The following is a 10,352-nucleotide window of genomic DNA, read 5'->3' as shown; positions in this document are numbered from 1 at the left end:
CTGATATTAATGGAAAAACCATTAAATAAGAAAACGATTATCCTATGAGGTAAAGTGAGTGCACTCAACTGTAAAAGGAAGACATATCGATCAATTTCAGGTAACCCTTGCTTGTCAGACACTTCGCAGCTAAGGAATGCATTTTTATTGCCTGGCCAGAAAGTTCAGATTTCCGGTCAGTCTTGGTAAAGACCCCTTTTATAACATTGGTAAAATTTTATCACAGGGCTATGAAAACAAAATTAGATTTCATAACTCACATCAGGCCTCAAAGGAGATGCCTCTATAAATTTTACAAACCTTATCAAGTTTTAATGTACCTATTCTGATATTTTTAAAATAGTGACTTCTACTCAACTTCATGTATGTGTATGTTTATGTGTATATATAAATGCATGTTAAAAATTATTTTTCTCTCCCTCTCTATCTTACAGGAAAGAAAACTTTCTCTACCTACTTGTATACAGAAGACTGTGATAGAAAGGCCAATTATTTATATTGCAGAATACTCTGGTTTTAGGAAAATCTGCTTCTATAAAAGAAATTGGTGTAGTTTATTTAAAAATGTAGCCTCAAAATTTATCCTTCAAAATGACTGGATTTTTCATGGGCAGATTTGGAAGAATTACTAACACTGATAAATCAGCTATAAATTATCTGTAAATTCATAGTAAGACTGTCATAAGCAAGGGCAGTTTTAGCCAGAGGCGTTTTGTATTCAAGTGAAATTCTGTATGGCTTCTCTAGTTTTCCCAGTCTATAGAGTGGCCTTGTGGGGGAAAAAAATGCATATATATGAGCACAGGTCTTATCTTGTCCTCCCAACTAGAGGGTAAGTCCTGGAGGGCAGAGGTCCTTGTTTTTATTGACCTGGGACAGGGCTGTGCCCAGGAGGACTCAGGGATAATGCCCAACAGTCCCACTGCCCAAGCCCCATGATGAGAAGATGAGATTCAGCCATCTTTCACTCTTGTGCTGGACCACAAACAAGCATGACAACTGTACAACCGGAACAGAGAACCTGCTTCATAGAACTGCATTTTTTTTTTCTCATTTATTTTATTTTTTTTTTATTTTTTTTTATTTTTATTTTTTTTTAATAAATTTTTATTAATGGTAATGGGATGACATTAATAAATCAGGGTACATATATTCAAAGAAAACATGTCTAGGTTATTTTGTCATCAAATTATGTTGCAAACCCCTCGCCCAAAGTCAGATTGTCCTCCGTCACCCTCTATCTATAGAACTGCATTTCAGTCAGCGGTGCAGGAACGGAAATCCTCAGTGTCAGATGAAAGGAAGTTAGAGTTGGATAGTCCTTTCTGCTTTTCAGTTCTCCAAATTGTGCAAATGAACTAAATGTCATGGTGTAAACCAGGCCTCTTCTATTCTTAAAATATATCTTTGATGACTATACATTTTGGTTTCAAATGCCAAGTTTAAAGAAACATTCAAAAACTATGCGAAACTTCTTAGAAATGAATTGACAACATTCAAAACCTCAATAGACTATTGTAAAAAAAAGTTCTCAACTGTTTTGGTTCATGTACCCCTTTGAGAATCTTGTGAGAAGCTGTAAATTTCTGTCATTCCATGGGGCTACCAGAAAAACATCTGTGAGTTCTAAGTAAAGAACTCCTGGTATAGGAGAAGACATATCTCTGAGTTCCATAATCAGTAAGGTCTGGGGGACATAGGATCTGTGCCTCTCAGTGGAAGATTTTACAATACGTGTCAGATGAAACAGATCCTAACTTTCATTGTGGTAATAGCTTATGTTTTTATTTTCAAAGCCAATAAACCATGATTTATCATCTTTCAGTGTGATTTTTTTTCATCTATGAACCTTAAGTGAGAAAAGAGAAGGAAAGATAAACTTCTTCAAACAGTGGCGTTAACTTTGGGCATTCCTTGGAGAAAGCACGTATTATTTGGAAGACCAAAGCTAATTAAGTTGACATTCCTTACCATCCTGAAGCCATTTCACTCGCTACTCTTAGAGGCAGAAGGGGACACATGCCGTTTCCCTTCTGTCTGTCAGGTGAATAAGGGGACACAGACAGCCCTGGCAGGTAAGCAGAGCAGTGGCCGCGATGTCCAGAGCCTGCCAGGAAATCAGAGCTACTTGGCCATAGGAATCTTGGGTTGGAACCTCTGCCATCTTCTCAGCTGGACTTGAGTGAACTCATCTCTTACCTAAGATGGCAATGTTTCCACACGTTCAGAGAACTTTCTCATCATTTTATTACAAGTAATGTTGCAACTATACTTCTGTTAATTTAGTCAAAGCTGACCATGCCCTCAGTCAGAAATGACATTAAAATGCCTTTTAACTCCCTTTCAGGTATTGGTGAGACCACCTTCAAACTTACATTTTCATATAAAAAAATATATTACAGCCTGACCAGGCGGTGGCGCAGGCGATAGAGCATTAGACTGGGATGCGGAGGACCCAGGTTCGAGACCCCAAGGTCGCCAGCTTGAGCGGGGCTCCTCTGGTTTCAGCAAAGCTCACCAGCTTGGACCCAAGGTCGCTGGCTCAAGCAAGGGGTTACTCAGTCTGCTGTAGCCCCACGGTCAAGGCACATATGAGAAAGCAATCAATGAACAACTAAAGTGCCACAATGAAAAACTGATGATTGATGCTTCTCATCTCTTTCCATTCCTGTCTGTCTGTCCCTATCTATTCCTCTCTCTGACTCTCTCTTTGTCTCTGTAAAAATAAAATAAAATAAAATTAAATATATATATATATATTACATCAGATGAGATAAAGCATGAAGAATTATTTTACCTCTTTCCTGAAAAAAAAAATGATCTTTAAAATACGAGCTGCCTTGGAGCCTCAGAGGAGGGGACATAACACTCATATAAGTGAGGGCAAGGAGCTTCTGACCCTCAATAGGGGTGGGGGGAGGCAAATGCTATGGTTGAAGGTTAGCAAATATTCTTTTAAAGGTGCTTTTAACATGTTTTTAGGATTGTGATTTACTCAAGTATCTGAGAAGAAAGGACTACCCCAAAGTCAGAGGACATGGGCATGATCTATTCATGTAACATATTCACAAAACTCCTGAGAAATCTTAGCCCTGCTTGCGAGCTGGGGCCGTGATGCTGAAAAAGACAGATCTTTATTCTCCCGGACCTGACTGGCCTCATCAGGGCACAGATCAAGTTCAGGCTGACATTAAGCAGATAACCCTTCTTTTTCTCAAAAGAAAAGAAACGGCACAGAAGAAAGGGGGGGAAGGAAAAGGTGAGTCAGTAAAAAAGAGAAACGAACAAGTAGTCAAATAACCTGAGACAAATGCTGCGAAGGAAAGAAGGCCGGGTAGAAGGACAGAAGATGACTAGGCAAAGTGGATATTCAAGTGCACGTACTTGTTGAAAACATTTGTTGAGTGAATCAGTAAGTGAATGGTGATATAAAAAATAACATCTGCAGAGGATAATAACTGTAATTTTCTACTTTGGAAGCTCTCCTCCATGGAGTTGGGGGCAAGAGAGTAAGAGAGTTGGAGTTAATAAATAAGGAATTATCTCTGCTGTACTCATCGAGCTATTCGGTCTCAGGGACATCACCTGTCCTCCCTGTGTCTTGAATATAGACTGGCGAGTATATGATGCATCAGAACACTCAAGTTTTAGATACTCTGCACTCTGACAAAGGCAGAGTGTCACAAATTTTGAGATGATTTCAGAAATGTTGTTGAGTTTGTATGTGTCTCTGGGCCTCCGGAGGACGTCATTGTGACCGTCGCTGCCGCCACCTCACTGTTACCACCAGGGCTGTCAGAAGAGGAAGTGTGGTCCAGTAGATAGAAGCACAGGTGCCAGAGGCCATGAATGTTAGCTAGGAAGTTGCCTGCTGTGCAGCAGGAATCTTGCTAGATTTTTTTATTCATGAACCTGTGTAGCCCTCACAAGTATGATCAGCTCCATTTTGCAGATCTGGAAACGGAGGCACTGATGTTAAGTAACCGACCTGCGATCTCACAGCTAAGAAGGGGCAGGATGAATCCTGCTGCTAAATGCGTGGGCACCAAACCCCTGCACTAACTGTCTATTTCTTCACAGGAGGAGTATTTATTTATTGAGCACCTACTATGTGCTAAGTGCTTGTTCGATCAAGTTCACTTTGACATTAAGCAGATATCCCTTCTTTGTCTCAAAAGAAAAGAAAGGGCACAGAGGAAAGGGAACAGGAAAAGGTGAGTAAAAAGAATACTCTGCTTGTTCCTTTGATTGAACCCGGGAGGAACGTGTTTTCCCCCTCTGCCGCTCTCTGAGCTCCTGGAATCTCTCGATCTGCTCTCTGTTTGAACTTGGGAAAATATAACTTATATTTTCTCTGTTCCTGGAGCTTTCAGAATCTCAGAGCATTTGGTTTAAATTAAATCCGTTGACCGAGGCCGTATAATTCCGCTTCAACACAGATGATCCCATCAGCCGTCGCCTTATCTAACCTAAGGGCTTATTACAGTAACAGAGTACACTAGTCTGGCGCAGGGGCACAGCCAGGGGCGAGGGGGGCAGGGGAAGGTCACTCGGGTTTAGAGCCACATGGACGCAGCAGGGCGGTGTCCTTTTAAAATCAAAAGGAGTCGATTCATAAAATCCAATCAGGAGCACGTGTGTGCGTATAAGCCTTTTTATTATTTTTTTTTGCCCGAATCTAAATTATGGAGATTTTAATAGCTTCAGTAATTAGACAAGTATGCAGTCAACCCCATTATGTTCCTGTGTAATATCACACTCCCCAAGGCCCCCCTTCCCTGCTCGCTGGGTTCCCTGCATGGGCCCCCTTCCCCTTATTTTCTACCATAGGGAAGCAGTTTTCTTTTCAAAGAGCTCACTGTTCACATTGTTTTTGTTCCTTCAATCCGGAGGTTGGATTTGCTTTCTCAGGGGTTTCACCGTTGCACTGCCCTGCTATGTAGGAAAAGGACAGAGTGGGGTCTGGTCATTCACGGGCATCCCCCACAATGCTCAGGGCACACTGGGATGGCACCGTGGATGCCGCGATGGTCCAGGAGGCGCTTAGTCTGATGACTGGTACAGAGTGCACGCTTCAAAATGTTTGCAACTGAGTCTATTTAACACACTCTTCATTGTTCAGTTATCGACCTAAAAGGAAGCAGAACAAAATGCAGCATTCACTATTTTTTTTTTGTTTTTTTGTATTTTTCTGAAGCTGGAAACGGGGAGGCAGTCAGACAAGACTCCCGCATGCGCCTGACCGGGATCCACCCGGCACGCCCACCAGGGGGCGATGCTGTGCCCATCCGGGGTGTCTCTCTGTGGAAACCAGAGCCACTCTAGCGCCTGAGGCAGAGGTCACAGGACCATCCCCAGCGCCCGGGCCATCTTTTGCTCCAATAAAGCTTCAGCTGCGGGAGGGGAAGAGAGACAGAGAGGAAGGAGAGGGGGAGGGGTAGAGAAGCAGATGGGTGCCTCTCCTGTGTGCCCTGGCCGGGAATCGAACCCTGGACTTCTGCACGTTAGGCCGACACTCTACCACTGAGCCAACCGGCCAGGGCCTGCAGCATTCACTATTTAAATCACGGGCTTCTTTGTAGGAAACTGACTTTCTACCTATCGTCTCTCATTATTTTTTCTCTTGCTTTGTAACTTTCTATTTTTTATAATAATATTTCACTTTATCAGTGTAGGTCATCGCCCTGCAGGTGCTGAGGTCTATAGCTTGAGCTATATTGGACATCTTGGAGTTTTTTTATTGCTATTTCCTCTAGAGCTACAAAAAAAATTTTTTTTGGTGACTTGAAATTAAGGACAGGATGTGCAGTATTACTAAAATAATGCAGTTTATCTAATCAAGAGACTGATGTTTCCCATGTGCCTGCACATCCTTTCCGAGGGCGCTGTCAGAAAGAGCTCTTATCGCCATTTGTATTTACGAAGATATTCTCAAAGAAAAACGTCTAGAGTTTTGTATCCTGAGGTCACCTTTTCCTATCCAGTCTACCATCCCCCAAAAGAAAAATATGAATTAACTAATTTTTCTTTTCAAAGATCTGAAGATTGTCCCTTGAAAGCAATTCTAGAAGTCTGTAAGTGTGACCTCCAAACTGCTTAGAAAAGGGGGGCGGGGGATAGCGTAAAAACAAAATCATGTAAATGACTTTATTATAACTCAAACAGATACTCTTTTTTTCTCTGCAGAGTGGGTATCAGGCAGAAAAAATAGAGATGCGGGCCACGGTCAGAGACTTGAAAGTCAGAGATGTTCTCCAAGACTCTATCTAACATCTTTCTGCAGAGACAGATGAAAGGACAATGAGCTGAGGTATTTCTAGAGGATTCTCACAATTTACAACACAAATAAATCTAGTTTTAAAAGATGTGTGTTTTGGGGGCTCTGTTGGCTGAAATGTTAGACTAAATATTTTGCTTCAACAGGAAAGACAGAGGGTTCATATGAGCAAATTAGAATGCAGGCAGGCTGCCTCTGCCGGGCAGCTTCCTCCAGAGGAGAATGGCTGATTCATGCACAACACAGTCTTGTCACTCCTTGGGAGCAAGGCTGCTCAGGGAGGAGCCCCACCGTTCAGCATTTCGCTCCCGGTCAGGATTGATTCCAGATGTGGGAGGTGAATGCTAGAGAGGGTTTGGAAATGGAGTGGAAATGAAAAATCCCTCAGGCCATTTGAGTGTTGATGACAGATGAGGTAGGTATTTTCAGGTAACTAATGAACTTGCTGGAAGCTTGGAGAATGTTCAATTCGGGAGATATTTAACGGGCAGGAAAGACCCAGCTGAGCCATCAGGGCTGCCCCGGGCACTGGGAGCAGGGGGAGTGTGGAGTCCTGAGGAGGGGAACACACAGATATCAGAAGCTGGGGCTCGACTCCTCCGTAAAGAAGCTGAATTTTAGTCTTTTTCTGATGCGTGTTCATAATTTGTAAACACATTTTTTTTTTATCTATTTTTAGCTTACTGAGGTTATTTCATTATTAGAAGAAACACTGAACCAGTGTTCACTATGTGTAGGTCAATAAGGCAACATAAGAAGCAGAAGAGTAGAGAAATTACAAGCCCAGATCTGGAAGTGAATCAGGCTTGGGTTTAAGTAATCACTCTGCTACTTCCTAACTTGATCTTGGGTAAGTTATTCTAAGACACATTTTTCTTATCTTTAAAATGAGTAAAATATTAGTGTCTATTTTAGAAGCATTGCTTTAAAAATTAAAGGAGTTAATGTATATAAAGTACGTTGCCTAATAATTAATGCTCAATAAGAGTAAAGCTAACATAATGATTATTGTTATTCTAGGAATGGAGTCTGGACCAGCAGGTGACACATAATCTCAGCATAGAAAATTGCATTCCAACAGTAGAGATGTTGATTCACAAGCCCTTTATATTATTAATACATAGATGTTTCCTATTCTGAACTTTAATATTGGTTTTTCAGTTACAGTTCTTTGTTGCAAGCAACAGAAATTTACTGTTGACAACAAAAGCAACAAGGAGGTTGCTGGAAGGCCAAAAGGAGGCTCACAGGATTGAAGGGATGTGAGAAGACAAACCTTGGAAGTAGGAAACCCAAGAAGCAGAAGGCAGGAAGCAGAGCAGGAGACGCAGCAACCCTCTGGTACCGAGGACAGCCAACCAGGTGAATCACTTTCCACCATTCCCTTTAGACCCAGGTCACAAATTCAAAATTCCAAGTCTCAGTCTGTTTGGCCAAACACAGGTTACATGCCTAATCCCTGGCCATCTGGTGGGGGCTGGGAGAAGAAGACCCTGTAGAAGGTCAGGCAGTTCCTGAAATTACACTCCTTCCTCAATCACAGATATGAGCGGAAATTGGAATGGTATAAAGAAGGGAAAGCTACACTGGTAGCAAAGACCAGTAATGACTGTTATGACTGATCCAACCTTCTCTAATGCATTATAGAATTTTCACTTGTTTTAAGCCACAAATGCTTTTGGGTATAATGATGATGTTGCTCAAGTCACATTCCCAGGTTGTGAGGATTGGAGGAGACTTAAAAGTGATCGCCAATTTGTCTTGAGTGAACATGCAAAAGAAAGCATGCCCAGGCTCCATCTCTAACCTCTTCTCCAAGACTTGCTGTGTAGACAGTTGGTCAGGTGCCAATGCTTTGCAAAGGGAGACGGGTCTATGTGCACACACGTACACCCACACGCACACTGAAAACAATTAAAACTTGGATTGCTACATACATTCTGCAATGTTATTCACTACCCAGCAGTGCCCAGCTGAGAAGTCACATGGGGACTGAAATTCAGTCTTCATTCTTCTCACCACACCTCTGCCCAGAAGAAGATACTTCTCTTTTTTTTTTTTTTTCATTTTTCTGAAGCTGGAAACGGGGAGGCAGTCAGACAGACTCCCACATGCGCCCGACCGGGATCCACCCAGCATGCCCACCAGGGGGCGATGCTTTGCCCCTCTGGGGCGTCGCTCTGTTGCGTCCAGAGCCATTCTAGTGCCTGAGGCAGAGGCCACAGAGCCATCCCCAGCTCCTGGGCCATCTTTGCTCCAATGGAGCCTCACTGCTGGAGGGGAAGAGAGAGACAGAGAGGAAGGAGAAGGGGAGGGGTGGAGAAGCAAATGCGCACCTCTCCTGTGTACCCTGGCCAGGAATCGAACCCGGGACTCCTGCACGCCAGGCCGACGCTCTACTGCTGAGCCAACCGGCCAGGGCTGAAGATACTTCTCTTAATTTTCATGAAGACACTGCAATCGTGCTGACCCTTATAACTATACTGTTTTATCATCCTAGAGAGGATACCATTTTCTAATTTTCATGAGAGTGCTTTAGGGTCTAGTGGCAGCCATTGCTGAATCCCACAGTTCCCGGGGTGGGGTGAAGGGAGGGAAAACAGGAATGACTGCCTCCCTCCTTCTCTGGCCTCTATCACTTCTTTCTTACCTTTTTCTTCTTTTTTATCCTAGAATGAGAGGATCTCAGCATCAAAGGAGACTTGGAAAATCTCCTAATGCAGATAGATACTCATTCAGTGATTGTAAGTAGCCCTCTCCCCTCAACATCACATCCATGATAACTGGTCACCCAGATTTAAGTACCTCCATAGACAGGAAATTTGCCACCTTCTCAGACAGCCCACTCAAAGCAAGATTCTGCCTTATGTTGACCTGAAATATATTCACTTCAACTTCTATTCAGTCTGATTAGTTCTATGTCTGGAGCTACAAGGAACAAGCCTAACCCTTCTCCCACATAGCAGGCCTTTCACTGAATTTTCAGTTTGGTGAACATCGGTCCTCTCCATTGTTCCCAGCTCTTTTAACTGCTTGATGTCTGGCCCTGTGGAAATGATTCAAGCACTCCATGAAAGGTGAGCAACCCTCAGCCATCCCCAGGTGAGTACAAAGAATTCTCCCAAAGCCCCATGACAGCAAAATGGTCAAATTTATCTTATCTTTAGTCAAAGTAGAGATCAAACTGTCTCAATACGTTTATTACCATAGATGTAATAATTTCCAGAAGAGTTCTGAAACTCTAGAAAATCAATGAGCTCAAATTATCTTCGCAGAGATCTCTTTGCCCTTTAGTAGCAGAACAATCAATTCCGTTAGGCTTGTACCAAGAAAACATGGCTGAAGTCATAATGCCTGTAAAAGCAGTGCTAAATGTAAAGTTAAGTGGCAAAATCCAGACTGTTCTGAAGTAGTATCTCCTGCTCCTCAGGTTTCTCTTTGGGTTTGCTCGCTGTGCTATCTCTGTCTCTAGCTCAGTACAGGGTGGATGATCAGTAATGGCTTTTTGAACATTAGCCCCTCGCCAAATGAACACAGAGGTGCATTAGTTGTATTCTGAGGTTTGGTTTTTCTATTTGGTCTAAATCTTAACCACCTTAGAGAAAACAAGCTACTCTTAGTTTACATCACTTCTCCTACTACTGCCAACGATAACTCAGGACCAGTCCCTTTGATGAGGGTACTTTCTGATACTCTCCCCTTTCAAGCTGGATCTATGCTGAATATATACATACACACACACACACACACACACACACACACACATTTAGCTTTATAAATCTAGAGACTCTAGCAGCATCACTTGCTAAGAAGGTTTGTCACTCAGATCCCAAACTTTAGGAAGAAAACACTAGATTATTACTCATAAGGAAAAACTATTTTTGTGTGCAAAAACTTTTTGTGTGCAATTTAGTCCACTAGGTGGCATCTCAACACACAGAAAGCTGGATCTATGCACTGGAGAAAAAAATCACTATACTGTTTTAAAAATAGGTTTTAGGTTGCATTGAACTATCTGGTAGTAATATTATTAAAACTCTCAGCATTTGGGAACTGGAAGATTCAGTGGGGATAG

The 10,352-nt window shown here is 42.4% G+C and overlaps 1 non-coding gene across 1 annotated transcript; it reads right to left on the bottom strand.

Annotated features, from left to right (window-relative positions):
- Nucleotides 1-5,467: 5,467 nt before the first annotated feature.
- On the bottom strand, nucleotides 5,468-5,543 carry TRNAV-AAC (transfer RNA valine (anticodon AAC)). The gene has a single exon. It is a non-coding gene; the product is annotated as a tRNA-Val (tRNA).
- Nucleotides 5,544-10,352: the final 4,809 nt, after the last annotated feature.

This window comes from Saccopteryx bilineata, chromosome 1, assembly GCF_036850765.1.
Source record: "Saccopteryx bilineata isolate mSacBil1 chromosome 1, mSacBil1_pri_phased_curated, whole genome shotgun sequence".
In the NCBI taxonomy this organism is placed as follows: Eukaryota; Metazoa; Chordata; class Mammalia; order Chiroptera; family Emballonuridae; genus Saccopteryx; species Saccopteryx bilineata.
Note: the sequence above shows the minus strand (reverse complement) of the source record. Positions and strands in the feature narration are given on the sequence as shown.